The sequence below is a fragment of the Myotis daubentonii genome, chromosome 4, assembly GCF_963259705.1.
Source record: "Myotis daubentonii chromosome 4, mMyoDau2.1, whole genome shotgun sequence".
Classification (NCBI taxonomy): domain Eukaryota; kingdom Metazoa; phylum Chordata; class Mammalia; order Chiroptera; family Vespertilionidae; genus Myotis; species Myotis daubentonii.
Window position 1 is genome coordinate 58234856 of NC_081843.1, and position 15356 is coordinate 58250211.

The following is a 15356-nucleotide window of genomic DNA, read 5'->3' on the forward strand; positions in this document are numbered from 1 at the left end:
CAAAGGCATTACCAAATCATCATGTTGAACACATTAAATTTACACAATAAGTCAATTACATCTCAGTAACAAAAAAATAAAGAAAAAATACTAATAACCAACAGTCAGAGAAATGTCTCTCTTTCTCTGGTAATTTGTATATATATATATATATATATATATATATATATATATATATATATATATATATACACATACACACAAGAGAAATTAGTCTATGAACCACTTACTGTCAATTTCACTTGGCATTTTGTGTGTAGATATATGTCCTTTCTACTTGACCTGAGTGGCCCTCCTTCTAAAATATCTTATATTAGAAAAGACATTAGTATTTGTTAGAGCAGGCAGTTAGTTAGTTATTAATGAAAGAGAAGAGAGCAAGCTAAACTTAAGTCTGAAAACAGCAGTTTCACAGTCACCCCTGGGAGTAACAGGCATAGTTCTGCCAAATGAATGGGGTGGGAGAAAACAGTGAGGGGAAATTTCTTTGCTGAGTGCATGTGCAGCAGAAGCCAAATGACCAAGTGGGACTATGAGGCGTGTGCAGTAGGAGCCAAAATGGTGACTATAAGCGGGGAGGGCACTAGCCTGGGAAAATCTGTGGAAAAGATCATATTGGAAAAAGGCACAAGGCCCTGGGAAATCCAGAAGAAAGATTGGATAGGCGGAGGGCACAAGCACAGGCTGGGAAAAGCCAGGAACGAGACTGGGTAGTTTGAAAGAAAGCCTGCTCTTTCCCAAACAGAGGGAAATATATGGGAGCTAGACAAAGAACCCAGGACGTGCCCCCCTTGGAGCATGTCCATGCCAGTCCTGCCCTTGAGCAGGTACTCTTTGCCCTCTTTTCTCCAAAACCCTAAGGGTCCCCATGAAACTTGCAAACAGGGAAGCAGCAAGCAGCAAGCAACAGCAGAGGACTCGCCTTAGCCTCTGTGACTTCCATTCCTGCGTCCACACAGATGCTGCCCTCTAGCCTGCCCACTCTATCTCTCCAAGAATGTGCTGTCACTTTTCACTCTAGTAAATCTTGCCACTTTCACTTAAAACACCTCCTACATGAGTGTCCTCAAAATTCTCTTCCCACAATACCGCTGAAGGATCTATTTCCTCCAATAACATACTGACTATTGGTACTTTTATTCTTTAAAACTATTTGGTTATTATATATCTGACTGAGATCACTGCTTATATCATTACTAGTGGCCCAGTGTGCATGAAATTCGTGCACATTAAAAGGGAATTAATTAGAGGAAATATTTTAATATTGCTATTTGCCCTTTCTGTATAATAGAAGTGTCAGAGATGAAAGAAAATTAGTATGATGTATATGAAAATCTTCCTCCTGTCAGAGTCTGGGGCATGCTGTGGTACCCAGAGTCAAGTCCCCATCCACCCATGTGTGCCTCAAAATCACGTGAGACCCAGACCTGGATGGCCCCACCCCCATTGGGTGAGATCCAGACCCGGCCGGCCACCCCCATCAAGCCCCGCCAGGCAAGGGGTGCAGCCTCAGGTCCGCAGCCCAGCACCAGGCAGGAGGCACAACCTCAGGTCCCCCATCAAGCCCTGCTGGGTGGGGGGGGGTGCAGCCTAAGGGCCCCCATCAAGCACCACTAGATGGGGGCACAGTCTTAGGTCCCCCGTCAAGCCCCACTGGGTGGGGGAGCAGCCTCAGGTCCCCTGGCCTGGTGCGGGGCAGAGGGCATAGCCTGAGGCCCCACCAGCCTGGTGCCAGGGCGGAGGGCACAGCCTGAGGCCCCCCAGCCCGGCACCAGGGAAGTGAGCACAGCCTGAGGTCCCCCTTCAAGCCCTGCCAGGTGGGGGGCTCAGCCTGAGGTCCCCCGTCAAGCCCCACTGGCCAGGGGGCATGGCCTCACGTCCCCCAGCCTGGTGCCGGGGTGGGAGGTGTGGTCTGAGGTCTCCCATCAAGCCCCCCAGGCAAGGGTGCAGCCTCAGGTTCCCCATCACGGCCCTGCGCCACACAGCCTCAGGTCCCCCCTGATCACTTGTTCTGGCTCATTACAGGAACCCTGCCTCCACTGTGGGTGCAGCCATCTTGTGTTATGGGAACCCTGCCTCTGCTGTGGGCACAACCATCTTGTGACGGTGTGATGGGGTGAGGGTCAATTTGCATATTACCTCTTTATTATATAGGATATGCCTATCACATAATGGGGGTACCATTAACAGTTTTATAGTCTTCGGAGAAGAATACATTCTCACATGTGTTGTTCAAATAATTTAATTTTATTCCTGAATTAAAAGATGTTCGACTAGATGATGGATAGCCTAAAATAAAGAAGATTATCACAGTGTATTATATAGATTCACAAGTAACATAGCTAGCTTAGAATCTCACATTTTATAAATATCTGTTTAACTTGTACATTTATCATGTAAAGTTGTGTTTTGTTGGAGACTTATGATTCATGTCAACTTCAGAACTCTTTATAGTTTAACAACTTCAGAATAACAAGGTTGCCTGGTTGCTAAAAATAAATGTTTAATAAATAGTTAGTGGTAAGGGTGTTTGGTCCTAGGAAAGCCTGTGGGTTTGTAGCTCCTGCAAGCACCGTTCACTCCCCAGCTCTGGCCTCAGGTGGCCCCACACCTGCACAACCTTCGGACAGAGCTGGTTTCCCTACCTGGCAAGGCTCTTGGGGCAAGGAAAAACAGCGCTGTAACTGCGAGTTTGGGATGAGGTCTGTGGGGTGTCCACAAAGACTGAAAACATATTTTTTTCTTATTAAAACACTAACTCCTTCCATATGGAGTTTTCTCTCATGGTTTTTAAATTTATAATCCATTGGATCATGACAGAAGGAGTAGATTGAAGCAAATAGATGCAGTATAAATAAATTATCTGATTTTTCCCTTCCTCAAATGGTTTATACTTTAGTTTGAGTAACCATATTTATTCCTTCATTATACACAGCTCTGTGATTTTTGCAAATAGTGCCTCAATTAAAGTCTTTTCTCCTTGGTCCACTTTTTAAAGTTTTGTATATAGAAACTATCACACTTTTCCCACTATAATATCCCATTGCAGAGTTGGCCATATAAAATTAAGCATGCAATTAATATGTCTTTATTGATCAGTAACTCATGTTACAGACAAGTTTTAGGGCAATAAATGTGTATGCATATACAAGCTAATAATTATCATGAACAGTTTTGCTATTTTTAGATTACTCTGAAATTAAAAGTAGTCTCCCCATTCAAATGTTAAAATTAAAACTTATAGAATAATGCTTAGCTCTTCATTGTTATTATAACGAAGTGACAACAAAAATGGCAAAGCTTACACAGTGAAAAAAACCTGAAGTATAATACTTTCTTGGCCCTTTTTAGTCAATATTTTCCATGAGCGTTTCTTTGTCATCTGCATTATAAGCTTGCATATTGGGCCAGGTTTCAAAGTAATAATATTTTCACACTATACTTGATCTGGATTCACAGTATCATGTGTCCATACATTTTGAAATAGGTGATAGACCACTGGTTTATGAGCAAGGGATCTTTTGTCTTATTTTCAACTTATCTATGTATCTGTGGATAATACATTTAATCTCTATGCTTGTTAATTAACATATTCATAAAGGAAAAGGTTTAAATTAGATGGCTTTTCAGTTTTCTTCTTATTTTAATATTTAATGACACATTCAATGCATGTAAGAAAAAGAACCATTTTGGTCACTGAAGTGAGAGGTTGGTGATTTTTTAACATAGCTTAGCCAATTACAATACATATAATTTAAGGCCACATTTAATTAATAGATTTACATCATTGTCTAGCTTTATCATACTGAATAAAATGTAAATATTGAGATTAAATTTCATTCTGTATATAAATTCATTGGCAGTCCAATTTCCCAACTTGTCTCAAGTTTATTATCAACATACCTGATCAAGAAAATGAGTTATGCCATAATGGAAGAAACTAAGTATATGAAACAAATCTAAGCTTTTAAATGCTGCTGGTAACCCCTCCCTACCCTCCACAAAATAGTCTCCAAATGTTAATGGTTAACTCTTATAGAAATTCTAATATTAACAGCCTGGTACTGGCACAAGAGCAGGCATATAGATCAGTGGAACACAACAGAGAACCCAGAAATGGACCCAAGTCATTATGCTCAATTAATCTTTGATAAAGAGGCAAGAGCATACAATAGAGTAAAGAAAGTCTCTTCAATAAATGGTGTTGGGATAATTGGACAGCTACACATAAAAAAAATGAAACTAGACCACCAACCTATACCATACAAAAGGATAAAAGATTGAAATGTGAGTTGTGAAACCATAAAAATCCTTGAAGAAAACATAGGCAGCAAAATATCTGACCTCTCACATATCAAAATTTTCACTGATACAACACTTAGGGCAAGAGAAACAAAGGAAAAAAATAAACAAATGGGACTGCATCAAAATGAAAAGCTTCTGCACAGCACAAGAAATCACCATCAAAATGAAAGGGAACCCACTCCTGGGGCATGTCTCAGACAATTCATTCTTGAATTCTGAGGTCCTAGGGACAGGAGTGTATGGCAGAACATATTTGCCATTGTTACATCTGTTAAGGGATTAATATCCAAAATATATAAAGTACTCATACAACTCAACAAAAGGAATACAAACAACTTAATAAAAACATGGGTAGAAGACCTAAATAGACACTAATACAAAGAGGACATACAAATGGCATAGAGACATGAAAAAATGCTCAATGTCACTAATCATCAGAGAGATGCAAATTAAAATGACTATGAGGTACCATTGTCACACCTGCCAGAATTGCTATCATCAATAAATATGTCAACAAACAACACGTGCTGGTGAGGATGTGAAGAAAAAGGAACACTAGTACACTGCTGGTGGGAATGCAGCCTGGTGCAGCCACTATTGAAAACAGTATGGAGTTTCCTCAAAAAATTAAAAATGGAACTGCCTTTTGACCCAGTACAAATATATCCTAAGAAGCCTGAAACACCAATTAGAAAGAATATATGCACCCCTATGTTCATAGTAGCGTTTTTCTTACAATAGCTAAGATCTGGAAATAGCCCAAGTATCCATCAATAGATAAATGGAAAAAGAAGCTCTGGTACATTTACACCATGGAATACTATGCAGCAATAAAACAGAAGGACGTCTTGGCCTTTGAGACAGCATGGAGATATCTAAAGAGTATTATGCTAAGTGAAATAAGTCAGTCAGAGAAAGACAGGTATCACATGATCTCACTTATATATGGAATCTAATGAACAAAATAAATGGACGAACAAAATAGATCCAGAGACATAGAGGCATGGAACAGACTGTTGAATCTCAGAGGAAAGGCTGGGCGGGTGGATGTGTGGAAAGAGATCTACCAAAGAAATTATATGCATACTAGAGGCCCGGTGCATGAAAATTCATGTGCTCTGGGAGTTGGGGGGTCCCTCAGCCCGCCTGCACCCTTTAGCAGTCTGGGACCCCTCAGGGGATGTCCAACTGATGGCTTAGGCCTGCTCCCCAGAGGATTGGACCTAAGCTGACAGTCAGGCATCCCTCTTGCAGCTCAGGAGCCCTTGGGGGATGTCCTAAGCAATTAGTCAGACATCCTTAGGGCTGCCACAGAGGAGGGAGAGACTCCCACCACTGCTGCTGCACTGGCCAGCCATGAGCTGGCCTCTGGCTAAGCAGCACTCCCCCTGTGGAAGCACACTGACCATCAGGGGGCAGCTCCTGCATTGAGCATCTTCCCCTAGGTGGTCAGTGCACATCATAGCGACTAGTTGTTCCCGGTCATTCCGTCATTAGGGTCAATTTTCATATTACCCTTTTATTATATAGGATAGGCATAACCCATGGACAAAGACAGTAGGGCAGTGATGGCGAACCTTTTGAGCTCGGCGTGTCAGTATTTTGAAAAACTGTAACTTAACTCTGGTGCCATGTCACATATAGAAATTTTTGATATTTGCAACCATAGTAAAACAAAGATTTATATTTTAGATATTTATTTCATATATTTAAAATGCCATTTAACAAAGAAAAATCAACCAAAAAAATGAGTTCATGTGTCACCTCTGACACGCGTGTCATAGGTTCGCCATCACTGCAGTAGGGTGAAGGCCTAGGGAGGAGGTCAATGAAGGAAAATGGGGACATTTGTAATACCTGCAACAATAAAGATACATTTTAAAATAACATTAACTGAAATATAGATGCAGATTTTTTAAGAAAAATATCAAAAAAGAAATATAAATAGCTAAAAAATTAAAAAAGTTTCCTTAATTATATTGAGAGGAGTTTTGAATATTTTGTTTCATTAAAAAATAAATTAGCCCTAACCAATTTGGCTTAGTGAATAGACCATCGGCCTGTGAATTAAAAGGGCACATGCCCGGGTTGTTAGCTCGATCCCCAGTGTGGGGTATGTAGGAGGCAGCCAGTCAATGATTCTCTCTCATTATTGATGTTTCTCTCTCTCTCTCCCTCTCCCTTCCTCTCAGAAATCAATAAAAATATATTTAAAAAATAAATAAATTAATTAAACCTAATTTTCTTTTCAGAGTGGATAAAGCAAAGCAGTCACACTAGTTCTGGAAATGTTCAGAATATCTTTTGAAACAGGACTGCAGAGCTGTTGTGGATTCATACTGATGCTCTGAAAAAAATCTAAAAACTAGTATGATTAATATAAGAAATGAAGAATGATAAGGAAGTCTATCTCTTTCTCCCACCTACTTCTCAGCTAACAGCTTATATTACCATATAAAAACAAGCTGAACTTGACTGGCTGTGTCAAACATAAAGTCCCAGAATCCAGGAGGGAGTTAAAGTTGTGATGTTTATAAACTGATCCAAAGTAAAGAGTCTATTAATCCAGTTGTCTCCAATCTTAGAGCAATTATGGAACAATATTCCTTGTAGCTTTTTCTGCCTACTTGGCTTCCATTTTATATTTGCTAAAAAGTCTTTCAAATAACTTAAATGCATATGTGCATAACCCATGGACACAGACAACAGTGTCATGAAGGCCTGGGATGGGGGACAGGTGAAGGCTAGAAAGGGTCAATGGGGAAAAAGAGGGGACATCTGTAATTCTTTCAACAATAAAGATAACTTTTTTAAAAAGTCTATCATAATGTAGGGGAATCAACCTTGCCACTCTGAGTCCAGTGTTCCTTGAAGTATTGGCATTGACTAATTCCAGCTCCAAGCTTGGGACCATGTCACTCAATTGCCAATCTCTGTTGCCCTGATACATGGATTGGTACATGATCCAGTTTGGGCTGTCAGGCCTCCCTTTTCAATGAAACCTTTGATAAAGCAAAATCTCTTTCTCCTTGTGTGGCTGGAGAAAAATGTAATGTAGGTTGGAGCTGCTGAAGCCAACTCTCCTCTCCAGGTGTGGAAATCATTGGCCTGTGAGTAAAGATGATACAGAGGACCATAATTCAGGTGTGCTTAAACTTCTCAATTAAAATAGAAACTTCCTTTTCTTTAAGCCACGTCAAGTAGGATGGTTCTGTTACATTACACATAAAAATTCCTCATTAGCATGCTTTAGATAACTGATACTTATAACTTCATATTTCTGTCCTTATTATGTGTTACCTTCCTCTAACTGACATTACTTTGATTGTGTTAATTACTCTTAAATGTGAACATTTTCCAAGGGTCCTAATGATATACTGTAACCAAACAATACAAAAATAGCCCACAAGCACGTAGTATGTGGTAACTGAGAGATTTTCAAATACGTTAAAACTCATTTAGCTTAAAATATACTAATAAAACATTTATTAAAGTATATAACTTCTAGAAATAATTATAAATGTTAATGATCAGGAAATAAATTGGTTTGCTAATGAATTTAAGTTTTACTATATTTAATCTAATACAAAATTTAATATTATATTTGAAGTTTTCTAAATTCAGTTATTTATTTCTGATATATATGAACTTGTTCAGTAGAATTTCACTCTTAGTAGAAGAATACTAAAAGGGAAAAAATGTAAATGGTATATCTGGTGAAGTATTAATATAAATACACAGTCCCCAGAGAAAAGCACCATTGATTTTTCTTGCCTTGAAAAATAATACTTTTTGTATAATGTAGCTTAAGTTGAGCTATAGCTAATTATAGAAAAACTTACAACTATAGTAAACCCTTATTTAATATTGAAATAGTATCTGAATCTTGCCAAAACAGGATTTTACCCATATACCCATATTTTAAGTAATGTAGCTTTTTCAGCTTCAAAGAAAACACATTCTCTGTACCTCCCACTATGTTTTTTCCTTGGGATGGAGGGTGATGAAGTAATAAAATGAATTATATATTGGAAAGAATATATCCTATCTAATAAAAGAGAAAAATGGTAATTGGCGTACGACGATACCCTTTTCATTGGCTAATCAGGGCTATATGCAAATTAACTGCCAACTATGATTGGCAGTTAACTTCCAACTAAGATTGGCAGTTAACTGCCAACAAGATGGCGGTTAATTTGCATATGTAGGCACAATGCAGGGAGGCGAAAGGGAAAGCAGGAAGAAGCCCCCTGCCACTGACAGTGATCGGAAACCCAGGGGGGAGCTAAGAGCTGGGGGGCAGGGCAAAGGCGGCCCTGGGGCCGCCTTTGCCCTGCCCCCCAGCCATGATCAGAGAATCAGGCGCCTTTGCCGCCCTGGCCAGTGATAGCAGGAAGTAGGGGTGGAGCTAGCGATGGGAGCTGGGCACGGTCGAAGCTGGCAGTCCCGGGAGCTAGGGGTCCCTTGCCTGGGCCTAAAGTGGAGCCCACGATCGCGGGGCCGCTGCAGCTGTGGGTCCCCGCTGCCCGGGCCGGACGCCTAGGCCAGAGGTGTTAGGCATGGGCAGGGGCGGAGCCTGCAACCGCAGGGAGCTGGGGGGTCCCCTGCCCAGGCCTGACACCTCTGCCGGAGGCCTCAGGCCTGGTCAAGGGGCCGATCCAGTGATTGGTGATCGGAGGATGATGAGGGTCAACTCCTCTGGCCGAGGCAACAGGCCTGGGTGGGGGGCGGAGCTGGGGATTGGGGGGATATGATGGTCCCCTTGCCCAGGCCTGAAGCCTGGGTCAGAGGCGTCAGGCTTGGGCGGGGGGTGGAGCAAGCGATCAGAGGGAGATGGGGGTCCCCTGCCCAGGCATGATTCCTGGGCCAGGGGCCTCAGGCCTGGGCGGGGGCCAGAGCCAGTGATCAGGGGGAGATGGGGGTCCCCTGTCCAAGCCTGACACCTCTGACGGAGGAGTCAGGCCTGGGCAAGGGGCCGATCCTGCGATTGGAGGGTGATGGGGGTCAACGCCCGAGGGCTCCCAGTATGTGAGAGGGGGCAGGCTGGGCTGAGGGACACTCCCCTCCCCACACACACCCAGTGCACGAATTTCGTGCACCGGGCCCCTAGTATAAGTATAATAAGTTGTTATCAAATAGCCAGAAGCTACAAGTGCCAGAGCTAGACAAATTATGTACAGTATCCAAAAATAAGTATGAAGTCAAAAGATTATTGATGCTACCCATTTCAAGAAGATTAAGGAGGCAAAGCTGAGGAAGTGGATGTCAAAAAACTTTAAGAACTCTTTGAGTCATGTCATAAGTTTGAAATACCAAGAGAAAAGAGATGTAAAGAGTAAAGCATTAAGACAACCGGAAACCAAAATTGTATGCATTATCATAGTACTAGAGGCCCAGTGCATGAAAATTCATGCACTGGAGGGCGGGTCACTCAGCCCAGCCTGCCCTCTCACAGTCCGGGAGCCCTCAGGGGTGGGAGGCAACCTGGCAACCAGGGGAAAGCAATGCCCCATCACACCTCTGCTGCTGCCACTGCCATCAGTGCAAGCCTCAGCCAGCCCTGGTTACCTGAGCCTCGGGTGGCCCTAGGTGGCTGGGCAGCCAACATCCGAGGCTTGCCTGCACCTTGGCCCGGCCCTGGGCAGCTGGGGGGCTGAGGGGACTGGGGGACTCTGGAGGCAGGCGTGTGGGCCCGGCCTTGCCGTGCGCCTGCCGCCCCAGCAGGGTTGATGAGGGGACTGGGCACCATCATCTTGTGGCTGTGGCGCTGCCATCTTTGAGGGCATGGCAGTCAATTAGCATATCCCCTCCTTATTGGCTGTGGGCACCACCATCTTTGAGGGCGGAGCAGGCAACTAGCATATTCCCTCCTTATTGGCTGTGGGTGCTGCCATCTTTGGGATGGCATGAGGGTCAATTAGCATATTCCCTCTTTATTAGATAGGATGCTTTCCTTACATATTATGTGTTTCTTAAAGTCTTGAGCATTCTACACCAGGAGCACCCCTTTTTTGCTAAAAAACAAAAGAACAACAACCCACAAATTCTTGGTTTGTTGTGGAACTAGGAACTCAGTATCTTTGGGGCTAACGGATCATGAATAGTCGTTATAGATCCTGAAGAAAGTCTTTTTAAAAATATATATATATTTTATTGACTTTTTACAGAGAGGAAGGGAGAGAGATAGAGAGTTAGAAACATCAATGAAAGAGAAACATTGATCAGCTGCCTCCTGTACACCCCCTACTGGGGATGTGCCTGCAACCAAGGTACATGCCCTTGACCGTAATCAAACCTGGGACCTTTCAGTCCGCAGGCCAATGCTCTATCCACTGAGCTAGGTTTACGGCCCTGAAGAAATTCTTATTGCATTTACTCAGAGCTTAGAGGTGACAAGTCAGCTGCATTGCCCCAGTATTGTACCAGCCAACACTCTCACACCCTGATGTTCATGAACTGTCTTTTAGAAACCAAATTTGGTTCTTTGTACACAAACTGATGAAAGTTAACATGTATTATGTCATGATTTGCCTATTGTCTTTGATTGTACTACAATACATTCAACATGTATTCGATTATTTATTTGCATGTTTCCCTTATTTAGTAAAATAATAGAAGAGGGAAATGAAAATTGAAAAACAGTGTACATTAAAAATATTGATAATTTAACCTCATTCGGAATGTTACATTATATTGAAAAAATAAAATGAATGACTAAAGTGCATGCTAAAAATGTTTTCATGTCTATGTTTAATAGGCAAATATATTTGGTAATTTCATAAAGCATTTGATTCCTGGTATTGAAAATTCCTGTTTTTTCCACAATATCAACAACATTGGACAAAGGTGAGGAACAATTTGTAAAGTTACTCTGGAGGATAAAACCAAAGACAATACATGTCTTCCTTAAAGCTCACAACATATTTAATTTGATGTACCAATGCAACCTAGCACAGATTGCAGTTATTATTAAAAATTGTTGATTAAGAAATGTCAAGATAGCAATTGTTCCTTAGACAACTTTAGGTCATGATTTATGTGACAGATAATAATAGTATCTTAGTTAAAATGTGAAATTTTGCACACTATAGCACCCTTGTTTCAGCTTTGTCCTCTTATCTTCTTTGGATTTTGTTATACAAGGATAAATAGGATTACTGTTGTTTATTCTACTTTCAATTGGAGTGCTTTTGGTAGTAGTTGAGATATAAAACAGAAATAAGAAAAGAAATATTGATATTTTAAAATGCAAGCTTTGAAATTACACAATAATTTATTATAAAAGGTAATTGCTGAAAACTTACTAGTAAAGATATTTAAATGTAAAATATTAGTAACACATATTGAGATTTGATTGATAGATAACTATAAATTAACTGATACATATGATACTTTAATTGTTTTCTAAGTGTAGTGAATTGGTTCACTTATACACTGTAGGGGTGGTACATTCTGGTTATAAAATCGCCAAAATTGGACAACATCTCTCCTATCCCCAAGTCACTGATCATATTACTTACAGTGGCAGGGATTTTCAATATTATTTTGCAAGTTTAAGTAGTCCCTTGGATTTCTTCATCAGATTTCCAATAATTTTATTTAAGATGAAATTTCAATGCTTGTCACAGAAGAATAAGGATTGTGAAGGAGAAAAGCAGATTAAATTTACTAACTCAAGCTTTGGAATAACTGACTGTGCACCCATGCGACTGCAAGCTGGCTACCCCTTAAACATCAGTTTGAACTGTATGGGTCCACTTATATGAAGGTCTACTTACACATGCATTTTTTTCAATAAATGTCTTAAATATATTTTCTCTTCCTTATCACTTTCTTAAAAATCTTTTCTTTTCTTTACTGTAAGAATACAGTACATAATACATATAATGTACAAAATGTGTTAATTGACAGTTGATGCTATTGGTAAGGCTTCCAATCAACAGCAAGCTATTAATAGTTAAGTTTTGGGGGTGTCAAGGCTTATTTACAGGTTTTCAACTGTGCTGAGGGTTGGCATCTCTAATCCCAGTGTTGTTCAGAAGTCAACTGTGCTATCCACAAAAATTAAAATGAAGGAATTAAAAAAAATTAATCCTTCATGCCTATATTTTGTTTATTATCTTCTAAAGTATAGGATTCTACTGCTAAGGGAGAAGATGCTTGTGACTGCAAAGACAAAAACCAGAAGCATAATCTCTGCCTGAGGCTGTTGATAAGTGCTGCTAGCTCAGATGTTCTCAACCTGGGGGATGAAATTTGGCCCATGTGTCAAATTCTACAGGCCTCTATGGTTGTCAAAAGTGGAGGGTGCTACAGGCATCTAGTGGGGAAAGTGTAAGGATGCTACTAAATAGTTCACAATTCCAAGATAGACATCCATAACAAGGAATCACCTGACCCAAAATGTCAATAGTGATCGATGATGAAAAACCTTGGTCTACTGCTTACCAGCCTATGCCTCCTTTTGTGGATTTCTCTTTCCCTTACCTTTGACCAGGCTACTAGTCCGAAGTTTCTGTGGTTAAGAAACACGAAAATATCTATTAGATCCCATGACACCTGTGGCATTTCATTTTTTTGGTCCAAAATTACTCAAACCCCAAACGAACAGGTAAAAAGGTAAAAGCAATTGTAAGTTCTTTTTTACTTGTTCTCTCATACACACATATACACATACATTATTTTTTGTTTTGCTTTGTATTTTTAAGAATGAGAGAATAAACTGTTCACATATAAAGAAATATTAAAAGTTCTTAATTTCAAAGAGCATTTATTCGATTGCCAAGTGTTATTTCTAGCTCTTGCTATAATAAATGGTAGTGAGAATGTACAAGATTAATGAAGGTTGCTTAAAGACCCGTATTTTCATGCAAATTTCCTGGTGCCCTAAATTACATTAACTTCAAGGCTCAAGCAGCAAACCTGGAGAAGTAAGAATGTAGAGACAAATGATATCATTTCCTTAGCTGAAGGGTTGGCAAACTACAACCCACAGGCAAGTTCATCCACTGTCCAATTTTGTAAGTACTTTAAAGATCAATAACATATGCATTCATTAATATACTGCCCATGGCTACACGCAGATTTGAGTAGTTGCAATAGAAACTATATGGTCAATAAAGTGTCACATGTTTACTCTCTGGTCCTTTAAAAAGTAACATGAAAAGTGTGTAACCCCTACTCTAAAATCATGATTTGCAAACACTGAAGCGCAGCTCCTTTGGCCACAGGAAGCCCGAGGACACTGGTCTGAAGCCTGAGTGGGTTCTTCGTCCCTTGTCAAGTTTCTGAGTCTGTTTGCCGATACAGAGGACACTTTGCAGTTTGAAAATCACTGACTTAGATCTTTAAGTGCCCAATAAATATTGGTTTTGATGATGCTGTTAATAATGGTGAGGACAGTGATTAAACCCCACTGATAAAAGCAACAATCAGATATTGTTAAGTTCAGAAAACATTATTAAGCACTTGTTATGTGCCAGGTGTGTTCTGGAGGAATATTACATGATTCTTTCTCTAGAGGTGACCATATTTTTTCTTTTTTCTAGGATGAGTACTCTTTTTGTTGACTTTAGGGGCATACAATGGTTAAACATATAGTGTTGACAGGGAATTATCAATGAAGACATGAAGTAAGCCTTATGCATCTCTTCTTGCTCCTTTTATTTTTAACATATATTTAGAGATCATGCTATTTTTTAGGAATTCTCTGTTAAGAAGCTTTAAAACCTGTTTCTGGGTTAGGCCCTTGGGGATTTTGAACTGCTCTTTTTGTCCTTTTCTGTGTAATTTATTTGGTATGCTTGTTATTGAGATAAGAATGCTAAATCATATAATATATGCTTTGAATGATTTCCCTCACTAGGGATTTCTGAATTTAAGCGGATGCACACAGAGGAGAAGAAAAAGAAATGGCAATGTAAACCAGCTGTAAGAATGTATCCAAAGTTACAGGAAAATAGAAACAAAATGTTATCTATTAAGAGGCCTTTATTCTAATACACAGTGGTGCGAAGTTTTATAAAACAAGATAGATGCTCAAGTCCAAGATCTCAAGTATACACTCATCCCCCAAACTGTTTCCCTAAACCTCTATTCTTAGTATTCTGAACTTAGCAAATAGCAACCGTATTTACCCAGTTGCTCAATACAAAAAGTCTGGCAGCATCTTCAATTTCTCTCTTTCTCTCACTTTCCATACCCAATCCATCACCAGTCCTATTAGATAAAGGCCTGAACAATTCACCCCTCCTACCACTCAGATCCAACCCATCTCTCTTGGTTTACTGCAACAGTCTCCAATTGCTTTCTGTGTTTGCAGGACATTTCCCTAATGCCTCTCCCTCCATAGTTTCTACCTAATCTTAGCTGCTTTTAACAACCTTTAATTTTGCAGTTTATGGATTTTACTTGTTTCCTGGCTTTTCTCTACAAAGGTTTCTGTTATTATTTTGGGTGGTTTCAAGGAGAAAAAAATAAGATGGCAAACTATGGTTCTTTGGTCATTTAGTGTGGCATATAGTTGAATGTTTTGATTACCATGAAGAAATTATTAACCCAAAATAACATAATAAATATAATCAAATTATAGCCCTAAAATAAAAATTATACAACCCACTCTCTATATAACATCTCTCTCCACCTTCACAATTAGAATAAATCCAAACCTTTACCCTGAATCATCAAGTCCTAAGAGACTCGATTGTGTCTACTTCTCTGACCTGTGTCATCTTCTGTCTTTTCCCTTGGCCCACACCAGAGATGCTGGCCTTCCTTCCCTTTTTGCAGAGTAATTCAGTCATTTCAGCCTCTCTAGTCTCTCTGCTGGGGATGTGCTTTCTCCAAAACTTTGCTGTATATATTCCTTCTAAGTAGTTTAAATGGAGCTGGAGGAATTTTAGTATGACTCTTTCTGTGGAGGTAGCAGGAGGTATAGTATTTGTACTATTTTTATTGGCTTTATGTATATACATTTTAATGTCATTTTCTCAGATATCTATTCCCATTTCAGTCTCCCAGACATCCACTATGGAATGTCTTATTTAATGCAT